The following is a 12,553-nucleotide window of genomic DNA, read 5'->3' as shown; positions in this document are numbered from 1 at the left end:
TTTTCTCGGACGTAATCCACACTGATAAATAGTTTTTATAAATAATTCCAATAATAATTTTAGTCTTTCATAGTTCAATATATAAATGACCACGTGGAATTTTTCTATTTATAAATAATTAATGAAGCAATTTGTCTCAATATAAAATAAATTCACGAAAAATTATCCACGGTTAATTCGATCTCAATTGCGTCGAAACTCAGTAGCCGATTCTCAATACTTAATTTTCCAAATATAAAATAGTATTTTTAAATAAATAATGTTATAATTCAATGAAAAATAATAATTAATTGATAATTCAATTGCTATAATTTATAATAATAGTCCAGTTATTAATTTTATGAATTTACTGCGTCATAAAATTCACAAGGAATTTGCGCGCTCAAAAATAGACTCGTTGTTCGTTACAGCGTACTAAGCTCGACCTCGGGTACCGAAGCTTGACCAGTCGTGAGTTGCTGATTGGAATAATTCTCGATGTTCAGAAATTAATTAAATTTGATTAATCAAAAGATGAATTTAATTTAGCCAATCTTAAGATGTTAATAATTATTAACTGGCCATTTCAATAATCTAGTTACTCACGACTATTAACCCAGGAGGTCTAGAACATTCCTCGGGTGTAAAATCCCCAGGAGGAAATGTTCACAAGCTAGCAAATTAAATTGAGTAAAATAATTAATTATTCTTAAATAAAATATTATTAACAATTGAATTATCGGTTATTAAATTAATAATTGAGAAATAGTGAAATTACTGAGCCGGGTATAAACCCCAAAGCTCAATGAAGAGACAAAATTTCAATACCTTGATAGTTTTAATAATAGCAGAGAACTCTGGTTTGGAATTTGGCTTCCTTCTTGGTTGCTCGGCAGGCGATGTCACTCGTTTAGCCACTTCACTACTTCTGCCTCACTGATGTTGAGCGATCAGCCAAGAAACCTCAATCATCCCCCTCCCACTTAATACTAGTCGGGTCCCGAAGACCGAGACGCGCCAGTGCTGCGTCGAATTATAACCACGTGTGATCGGTTTTACCGATCAACGGTAAATTACCCTGTTACAAGTGTTGAAAGTTTTATTGTAGTTTAATTTCTACACTGAGAAAAAATTATTTTTATAATCAAAATACCATGTTTTGTGATTATCAAAATATAACTAAGTTCAAGACCTATACTCTGCGCAGTAATACTATATTAAAATATATGCGCTGTCACTGCCATCGACGTTTTAACACTGTCAGTCAGTTTATTTGATTTATACACTGGTGAAAATAGAATTCAACTAATATTTACTATATTAGCTTGAAAAAATTTATTATTACACTTTTAATTTTAATTTTAATTTATTTTGTTCGTTTTATAAATCAATTGATTTGTGCCAGTAAAGTGAGGTTATAAACATCTAATAGTCTGTTATATTGGTATACCTAGATATCTGATAATCAGTAAACTTATTGTGTTTATCAAAATATCACGTATTCTTAGTAGCACAATACCAAGTATTTTGATTATCAAAAAAAATATCCTTAGTAGAAAAATACTTTTTTTGCCCTCCGGGCGGAAAGTGGCAACTTTCGTCCCGCTGCGCTAAACTAAGTTGCCGCTTTCCGCCTTCGTCGGACAAAAAAATAGTATACACTCCACGGGTAGTAAATAAGAAAGCCTCAGATCACATGTTTGTTGACCTCGGCTTCGCCTCGGCCAACAATTACATGTGATCTGAGACATTTCTTACTTTACTTCCCTAGGTGTGTAATATACTATTTTCTCAGTGTAGCTAATAACTGAAGATTTTTAAGTTGAGATTTAACGTCGATATTAATTTCGAAATAAATTCTTATAAATAAATAAATAGAAAGCCAATCAGTAGAGTCAGTGTGGGTGTGTATACGGGTTATGTGTGTGTGCGTTGCGGATCCATCTCAGTTTATGTTTCGTCACTGGCTGTTGCTCCTGTCCACAGTGTATGAATGAGCTACAGAATCTTCTCGGTTTATGTTTTGTCGCTGGTTGTTGATTCTGTAGCAGAGCGAGCTGCAGGGAAAACATCTCAGTATATGTTTCGTCACTGTGCTGTTGTTTTCTGTTGTAGCTAATTAACGATCTTGAAAGGGTAGTTAGTACGTTACCAGTCGTTTAGCCAGTTGAGTTAGTACAGTTAGTTCAGTCAAGTCGTTATCAGTAGTATTAAGTTTATTGTTCTATTATAGCGTGAGTCAGTGAGTGATTAAACTTGTTATCATTGTTGTTTACTAAATATTGGCCATATTGTTAATTAACTATTTCTATCCTAGACGATATTTCGACCCTAGCTCTCTGCTCTGGACCGGTTTCAGGAACCGTGAGAAAAATCCTGGTGGCGTCCTTTAGATTAATCGGGTTTTGATTTCATTTAGTTCATTATTGTTTTTTTCTATTAATTTAATGGGGCCAATTGGACAGCCTTAAGAACTGTTACAATATGCTACTTTGAGTGTGATCATTAAAAGCGTGATAAGGTATACTTGGAATCCCAGTAGCTAAACCTGCACAATTGCCTTTATTTTGTAATAAAGCATTGGTTGAAACATTGATGAAGGTAAACAATATGGTCTTTAGTTAATTCCTTATGACTTTTTTAGATCTCATATAATTTTTTTTTTGACTCCACCGGATGTATGGTTTACATGAGACTGCTTGATTATCGGATGAGTAGCTGCAGCTCTGCAGGTAGCAATTGTCAAGCTGTCATCGTCGCCTAGAAATACTCTAACTTCAATACTTTCAGCTTTAAGTATCTCACTGTCAATTACAAGTTTCTTAGCTACATGAGGTTCCATGGCTTTTGCTGAACCATAAAAATTTAGTCGAAAATTTCCATGATTTGATGCTGGGTCACCTCGATTACATGTAGCGCAGATCCTATTACACGTGGAAGAATTCAATACTAAGCCAGTTAACCCTCCAATGATAACTCCAAATCCATTTTTACTATCATATTATCGACCAGTTGCTCGCATACTCGACCCCATATCGTAAGACACCATTACTCTTACCACATTATCCCACGACGCACTAGATTCATTTTCAACTGTATTCAATTCTTCAGATGTTGATGAATCGGGTACATTTGCAGATGTCAATAAAAAAAAAGGAATGCGACAAGGGGTCCTCAATAAATTACATCACACCATAAAGGGGGAGGGAGGGTATCACCAGAATGTGACATTGTGTGACAAGGGGCAGGGGGGGGTCAAAAGCTTTGTGACGTCATATGTTAAAATTTGAATTACTCAAACGTGAATCTTACAGTGCGCGTCATTGATTCGTGACGGTTGAAAATTTTATGGTAAAATAGAAAAATCAAAATTACGACATCTGTAAATAAAGAAATCAATAAAAGGAAAATCTTTATAAGCTTCATAAGTATCAATTTAAACAAAATTGAAAAAATAATTCACTTCAAAAAATAGTTCACAAACCTCCATGAGTAGCTAACTGTGATAAATACGACACTCACTGTTTTAAAATTGTCTACTCATGTGGAGGTTTGTCGTCATCCAGGAAGTTTCGGATCAGTCTGAAGAAATACACACGCTATCATAAAAATGTCTAGGTTATTTTTTGGAGTGCAGGAAATCTCGCCGCTGCCTGATCCGCAATCTCCTGGAGTACTGACTCCGTAAACCTCCATGAGTAGCTTACTCTGATAAACACGACACTAACTATTTTAAAAATGTCTGGGTTATTCTTTGGAGTGCGGGGAATCTCACTGCTGTCTGATCCGCAACCTTCTAGAAAACCGACCCGTAAACATCGAAGGGTTGTATTCGAGTGCTCTCGAGCATTATAGAAGTTTTGTTTTAATTTTTATATAATTTTTAAAGCAATTATATATTTAATTGTATTTTTATTTGAATTTATGAACTTATATAAATCAAGATTTACAGATGTCTAAAATCACTGGTTTCTAAAGTTGCTTGTCTATATTTATAGTCTATTGCTTGAAGTATTCATACATTAATAACTGTCAATATTTTTATAAATACAAATATTTAAATGTCTTTTTACTGAACTCTCTGAATTCAGTTCATTTTATTTAATTCAATGTCTATATTTATATTCGATAAATTTTGAAATTATTTAATTATATTGTTATTTTTTTTTTAATATTATAATTTTACTTTCATTATGGTGTGTAATCATTTTAATTGCTTATATTTTCAATTTTTATTTTAATTGTGATTAATATTTTGAATTATTTATTTTCAGTGAATTATTTTTTCAATTTTGTTTAAATTGATGCTTATAAGGATTTTCCTTTTATTGATTTCTTTATTCACAGATGTCGAAATTTTGATTTTTCTATTTTACCATAAAATTTTCAATCAGTACGAATTTATATTTATTAATACTTTAGCACTCTCGTTATGAGATTATCTCTCACGCAACAACATCTAACTTCTAAAGCGGTGTTGTAATGCAAGTGAGATACTAAAATTCTCAAGAGTTCTGAATATTAAGGGTCTGAGTAAGCCCTGGTTAAAAATATTGATTGAAAAGGATTAAAAATGATGAAATTTGAATATTTTTGAATACTTTCAATTTTTTTTTCATGTATTAGTCTACTGTCCCCACTACGAAACTTTTCTTGAAGTAATTACTAAACGCTATTTTATTTTTTTAAAATACGTAAAAAAATTCAAAGAATATAATGGTGAAATTCGCACGCAAATTTTCGTTGCCGATTTTTTTTTTTTTATAAAAAACTGTTGCAAAAAATATTTCAGCTGACTTTAATTAATATGTACGGAAATACTTTTTCCGTGGAGTTGTTTAAATGTTAATAATAAAAAAGTTCAATGTTTTCTGAATCTATTGGTCACAAATTTTCCGTAAAAACATTAATTTTTAATAACAAAATAATAAAATTAAAATAAAAAAATACTTGCCTAACAGGTGAGCTTGTTACCAACATAGTCTGCGCAGCTCTTGAGAACTTTTTTATTACTGACATTTAAACAACTCCACGGAAAAAGTATTTCCTTACATATTGTTTAAAGTCAGCTGAAATATTTTTAGCAACAGTTTTTTATAAATAAAAAAAAATTGGCAACGAAAATTTGCGTGCAAATTGCACCATTAGATTCCTTGAATTTTTTTACGTATTTTAAAAAAATAAAATAGCGTTTGGCAATTACTTCAAGAAAAGTTTCGTAGTAGGGACAGTAGACTATATATATAGATATACAGTTTACATGGAGTGACTGATTCCCAATACTTTTCAATCAATATTTTTAATCAGGGGATTTGAATCGTCGGCGAGTGCTCGCTAGCTTTTCTAAAAAATGAAAATAACTGTTTCTTTTTAATTATTTTTAAATACATGCATAAAATTGAAAAATGTGTGACGTCACACCAAGGGGGAGGGGGTTCTGTGACAACCTGTGACAAGGACGGAGGGAGGGGTTAAAAAGTCCTGAAATTCATGTGACGTAATTTATGGATGGTCCCCAATATGTTTCATTATTTTTTACTTGGACTTTATTTCAGCAAAATTCAAAAGATACCATACATTCTAGTGGTAAAAGTATAGAAATGTATAAGAGTATACATTTTGTAAAAAAGTATAAATCAAACAAAAAATATTCGCAAATCAAAAAATGTTCTGTCTGAATAAAAATTGAATATTTACAATTTGTAAAATTAAAATTCATTTAAAAAATGACGCTAATGTACAAGTAGTTAAAAAAAATTTCCTGGGCTGCTATTAAAATTAAATTAATTGTATTTAAAGTTGGCTTTCTAAAGCTTCTCATTGCTGAATAGTTTTTTCTCTTTCTAATTTCGCTGCCCTTACAACTTTCTTTTGCGACGTCCTCAACCGCTAACCCAACTTCTTTTTCATATTGTTTAAAGGTTTTAAACCCAAAACTGGGTATATCCATGCACGCTAATAATTTTTAACTTCCCGCTAAGAAAATCAAAGATTTTTAAAAATCGGGAAGTTATGGTTTTGACCCCGTTTTGCAAATTTCGAGTTTTCATCAGATCTCGACGTGTTAAGGTCATAGGAAGCTTCCTTGACTACCCCTGCGATGTTGTCACTGTGTGTGTGTGTGTGTGCGCGCGTGTGTGTGTGTGTGCGTGTAAGTGTGTGTGTGTGTGTGTGTGTGTGTGTGTGTGTGTGTGTGTGTGTGTGTGTGTGTGTGTGTGTGTGTGTGTGTGTGTGTGTGTGACTCGTGACTATGTTATGTGATTATGTGACTATGTGACTCGCTTATAACTTTTGAACGTTTAAATCAATCGGAACCTACGAAATGGAATCTAAGGAGTTCCCTCAAACTTAGATTTCCTATAAATTTGAACCGATTCAGACCGTTAAATTTTGAGAAAATTTGTAAAATCTCAAAAAACTAAGAAAAAATTTTTTTTTCAAGTGGTTTTTTAATAATAACTTTTAAACGGCTTTACCGATCAACTCCAAAAACTAATCCGCCTTTAAGCTTGAATAATCACTTCGATTGCCACTAATCCGGTTAAAATCGGTTGATTCGTTCGAGAGATATCGTGAACGAAAGAAAACCGAAAAAAGTGTTTTTTTTACATAACTTCGACATTCCTTTTCGGATCATTTGTGATGAAAGAAAATAATTTTTAGAGCTCAAAAAATCGCGTCGATTGCCACCAAAAACGTGAAAATCAATTGATTGGTTCGAGAGATATCCTAGACGAAATGTTTGGAATCAAGTATTTTTTTAACATAACTCCGACATTTTTTGAAATAACTTTCAAACGGCTCTACCGATCGATTCCAAAAACTAATTAGCTCTTAACATAAAAAAAACACGTTGATCGTTGCCAGTCCGGTCAAAATCGGTGTGTGTGTGTGTGTGTGTGTGTCCGTAATCAAACCTCTCATAACTTTTGAATGGCTTGACCGATTTTATCGCGGTTGGCGCTATTTGAAAGGGTTGACTAAACTTAGATTTTGAATACCATTTGGACTGATTCGATTCAATAGATTTTGAGAAATCTCAAAGAAACTACAAAAAAAAATTTTTTGAAATGTGGTTTTTTTGGAATTACTTTTAAATTGCTGTACCGATCAATTCAAAAATCTAATTAGCTCTTAAGATCAAAAAACCACGTCGATCACCGCAAGCCCGGTTAAAATCGGTTGATTCGTTCGTGAGTTATCGTTGTCGAAAAAAAAACCGAAAAACTTAAATTAAAACTTAGATTCTTAATGGGGCTTTAAAAACTGCATCGAATGCCACCAACCGCGTGAAAATCGGTTCATTCATTCAAAAGTTATTGCCGTTTGAAAATTCAAAAAATTGTGTTTTATTAAATTGCTATCATAGTTTTGAGCTCGAAGAGCTCAAAAACGTAATGTGTAACTTAAAGCGCTCAAGTACAAAATGAGCGAGAAGTTGCAGGGATGGCCTTTAGAGTCAACCGTCATCCTAATTTTTTTAAATGTGTCCAACCCGATCTACAGTGTAATGTACCTTAAAAGAGAAAAGAGTCGAATGAAAAAATCAAATCTGTCATCAAATTTAAATTTATCAAATCTAGAAAATATAAATTAAGAATTCTTACTAATCACAGATTTGTAGTTAATATCAAATAAAAAAAAAAACGTTTATCCAAGGAAGGTTTTTGTTTGCCAGTATAAACTTCATTGATTAACAAGCATTTGTGGCATCTAACCAACAAGACAGATGAAAGCCTATTCATCGTACAGATTCTGCATACTCTAAAGATGAAGTTTCTTTGCATGTGGTGCACCATAATTGTTGAGCCAAGTATTTTAATTCTACAATGCGATATCCATCCAATAATTCTGGATTTTTTTCGTCTTTTTCGTCATCCACTGGCTCTTCAGAATTTTCACTTGTCTGGCACTCATCAAGTTCACGTTTCTGTGGTAGTTAGCAAGCGAGTTCCGATTGTTTACTTCGTTGTAAAAAAATTTTCTTGCTGACAGTTTTTCCTTTCAATCGATATTGTCTTTCAGGTGTTGACATATTTATTTAATTATTTAATTATTTAAAACACTCACTCAATACAATACAATAACCTCAAACTGCGTTAAAGAGGTAAACAGTCATGTTAGTGAGCAATGCGCATACGCATTCGGGTGTCCGTTATTTACCAATTTGGTTATTGACTTTGCAACGCCCTTTAAATTTTTAGTTCGTGATCTAAAATATTAGACCCATATAAGCTCTTAATATTGATATTGAACCGTGCCACAAAGACGATACTTTTTCCATTTAAATAACATGGGTTTTTGGCACGTTTTACAATTAATTTTTTTGTTTCTATGCCAGTTTATGTATGACAATGGCAAACAAGTGTTATTGTAGAAAGTTGAACGCTCTACAAAAACTTTATCTTAACTTTTTTCGATAAATTTACTTGCTCAAAAGTTATTCCAGCTTAAAGTTAAAATAAAAATAATTTCTCCATTTTTTATTATTTCGAGCAAAAAATTGTCATTATTTATGTAGAAATTATATCCTTAATGCAATAAATATTATTATATAAATCTAACTAGTCAACAGTGAACCAAAAAATGTATAAATATAATAATTTTAATTAATTTCTGTTTTATTGTAAACTTCGTTTTTTTATTATTTTGAATTAATGTTAAATTCAAAAATTTCTAATGAATAATGAAGTATATTGACTTATATCATTGATGAGTTAAAATGATAAATTTTGTTCTGTTATTAATTAGTTAATTATTTTTTTCCTCTTGTTCGGCTCTCTGTAACTTTGTTTCTGTTGAATTTAGGAAAAAAATAGATATGAACAATTTTGTAGAGAATTCAATTACCTATGAGGAAATTGAGATCAAAATTAGAAAAAAATTTTAGTCTTATGGTTATTTTAAAAATAAAAAAAAAAGAAATTTTACAATGTTATTTAAATTGAATAGGAGAGCTCCTTGCGCCAGCTTAATTTTAAAGATATTAAGCTCAAAATTAAGGAGAATTTTTTTTTTTACATTAAAGAAACTTTGAAGATATGATTAATCGAAAAAAAAAAAGTTATTTTGATACAGTCTAATCAATTCTCTAACGAAGTACGAAGATCAAAAACAGTATGTCATTCAAATTGTAAGTAGATATAAAAAGAAATTTCTAAATGTCACTAAAAAATGTTTAATAAAATAAATTGTGTTCTTTAATATGTTGAAAATTTATAAATCCTGTCCCATTTTTTCCAATAGATTGCAAAATTTTAAGAGTAACTTAGATTGTAGATTAAATTTTCCTGTTATCGGATTATTTAACACTAATTTTACTTGTAATAAAGTTGAAATGAGATATTTTTGTCAAAAAACAATTAATTTTTACACAAATAATGATAATTTTTCGGCCAAAATAAAAAAAAATGAAGAAATTATTTTGTGTTAAACTTTGAGCTTAAATAACTTTTGAGCGAGTAAATTTATCGAAAAACGTTAAGAGAAAGTTTTTGTAGAGCGTTCAATTTTCTACAACATTACTTGTTTGCCATTGTCATATATGAACTAGCAAAAAAAAAAAAAAATTAATTGTAAAACGTGCCAAAACCCCATGTTATTTAAATGGAAAATGTATCGTCTTCGTGGCATGGTTCAATATCAATATTAAGAGCTATCAATATTAAGAGCTTATACGGGTCTAATATTTTTTTAACTTCCCGCTAAGAAAATCGAAGATTTTCAAAAATCGGGAAGTTATTGTTTTCACCCCGTTGTGCAAAAATCGAGTTTTCATCAGATCTCGACGTTTAAAGGTCATAGGAAGCTTCCCTGACTATCCCCGCGAGGTTGTCACGGTGTCTGTATGTGTGTGTGTGTGTGTGTGTGTGTGTGTGTGTGTGTGTGTGTGTGTGTGTGTGTGTGTGTGTGTGTGTGTGTGTGTGTGTGTGTGTGTGTGTGTGTGTGTGTGTGTGTGTGTGTGTGTGTGTGTGTGTGTGTGTGTGTGTGTGTGTGTGTGTGTGTGTGTGTGTGTGTGTGTGTGTGTGTGTGTGTGTGTGTGTGTGTGTGTGTGTGTGTGTGTGTGTGTGTGTGTGTGTGTGTGTGTGTGTGTGTGTGAAAGTATGTGAACAGCTTATAACTTTTAAACGGCTTGACCGATTTCATCGCGGTTGGTGCCATTCGAAAGAGCTTGACCAAACTTAGATTTTGAAAACTATTTGGACCGATTCAGATCAATAGATTTTGAGAAATCTTAAAAAAACTGAAAAAAAATTTTTTTTCAAATGTGGTTTTTTTGGAATAAATTTTAAATGGCTTGAAGGTTCAATTCCAAAAACTATACAGCTCTTAACCTTAAAAAACCACGTCGATCGCCACCAGTCCGGTCGAAATCGGTTGATTCATTCGAGAGATATCGTGAACGAAAGAAAACCGAAAAAAGTGTTTTTTCGGAATAACTCCAAAATTCCTAGCGCGATCAATTTAAACTTTGAGATTCTTTGTGAGGCTTGAAAAACTGCGTCGACTTCTGCCAATCGCATGAAAATCGGTTTATTGATTCAAAAGTTATTGTGGTTTAAAAATTCAAAAAATAGTGTCTTATCAAATCTCTATCAGACTTTTGAGCTCGAAAAGCTTAAAATAACCCATAAATTGTATTTTTGAGCTCGAAGAGCTCAAAAACGTCGTTGGTGCAATTTTAAGCGTCCAAGTATGGAATTAGCGGGAAGTTGCAGGGATGGCCTTCAGGGTCAACCGTTTTCCTAATTTTTTTAAGATCACAAACTAAAAATTTTAGGGACGCTGAAAAGTCAAAAACCAAATTGGTAAATAACGGACACCCTAATACGCATGTTATTTACTTCTCAAATTAAATAATATCACAACTACCAACTATTAAAATGGTGCGGTGTTGCGACGCTTTCCTGAATACAAACAACATTTATTTTATTTAAATAAAAAAAATTTAATGAAATTGAAATTTTACGAACGTATGTATTTTTTTCTTTTTCTTTTTTTTTTTAATTTTTGAGATAATTTGTATTTATGATTAGCCGGGAAACAGAAGTTTAGATCTGCTCTGATCAAATTTGATCTAAGCAGATAAGATTTGATCTAAATTTAAATCTAAGTAGATACGGACAGATCTAATTTGATCTGCTTCGATAGAACCAGATCAAGTTTGATCAAAATGAAATTGAAAAGTAGATGTGAATAGATTTGTTCTGATCAAACTAGATCCACTCTGATCAAATTAGATCGATCCAGATCAAGTTTGATCAAAATGAAATTAAAAAGTAGATATAAATAGATCTGTTCTAATCAAACTATACGGAGAGAATTTAATGGTAAATACAACTATCCGAGTATTGTAAAAACAGGCTTCTTAGTATAAATGATTGCAAGAACTATTCAAATTGTTAACTGTACCGTCCAGATAGTTACATTTACCATCTACATAATAATTATTACCATTTGGCTGGTAACTTAAAGATCGTAAACTTATCATAACATATGTTAACCGCTAAAATCATGTTGATTGTAAATTCTACAATCATGATGATAATTATTACCATCGCAGCTAGTGATATGATTAGTCACTATGTGACTACTATGATTTGTGAATTATAAATAAACAAAAATTTCGCTTTATTAAATAATGACTTTCGTTTAATTGCACTGAACTTTCTTAAATATTGACGTTTTTGAGGATATAAGCTCTCCCCAATGTTAAATTCATCAAGAGTTATCATTTGAGTATCCATACGTATTTTGATATATTTTTCATATATATATATATATATATATATATATATATATATATATATATATATATATATATATAATATATATAATTCTCGTGTCACAATGTTCGTTCCCATACTCCTCCGAAACGGCTTGACTGATTCTCATGAAATTTTTAATGCATATTCAGTAAGCCTGAGTGAATAATTACTGAAAGAGCGGAAAAGCGTGGATCAGGTTTAGGTCTGGATATCTCAATTAAAACGCGTAAATAATTATCAAAATTAACACTATAATTTTATTTACACTAAATACAAGTTATATTTAATATGTTAAATAGCGGATTGTTTAAATAAAAGCGGATTTATAATACACAGCGTGGTTAGCACAAGCGATACCGGTTAACACGTGGGTAAACACTCTGCCGGCACTGTAAAAGCGGTGAAATAAATGCACAAATAACACAATTTATCTGCAACAAATTAGAGCGAATTATTAGCGGTTAATTTAAGCAATTTAAATTATAAAAATAGCGAAATGCGGTTAATTAACAATAAGCGAAAGTAAAGCGGAATTAATGGCGACTTGTTGCAACGAAAGCGTGGAAGCGAAAAATAATAACAATAGTCCGTCTTCTTCCTCATTGAGTTGGGGAAGAAGGCTATTGCGCATGTCTAGCGGGAGCGATCAGCCAATAAAGCGGTCGATTCATGGCGTGATCGAGAGGCTGATTTTCTATTGGCGGTTTGATTTTTGCGGGAACTAGCGGTGGACAGGTGCGTCTCTTGAATTTGGGAGTCCCCCAGGAGCGAGTTAATCGCTACTGGGCCTTGTTCACCGAACACTG

The 12,553-nt window shown here is 32.0% G+C and overlaps 1 protein-coding gene across 1 annotated transcript in view; it reads right to left on the bottom strand.

Annotated features, from left to right (window-relative positions):
- LOC123275345 (patj homolog) overlaps positions 1–12,553 on the bottom strand; it is a gene marked incomplete in the record, with an annotated part of 555,954 nt that overhangs the window by 311,017 nt on the left and 232,384 nt on the right.

This window comes from Cotesia glomerata, linkage group LG1, assembly GCF_020080835.1.
Source record: "Cotesia glomerata isolate CgM1 linkage group LG1, MPM_Cglom_v2.3, whole genome shotgun sequence".
NCBI lineage: Eukaryota > Metazoa > Arthropoda > Insecta > Hymenoptera > Braconidae > Cotesia > Cotesia glomerata.
This window is presented reverse-complemented; position numbering and strand designations above follow the sequence as displayed.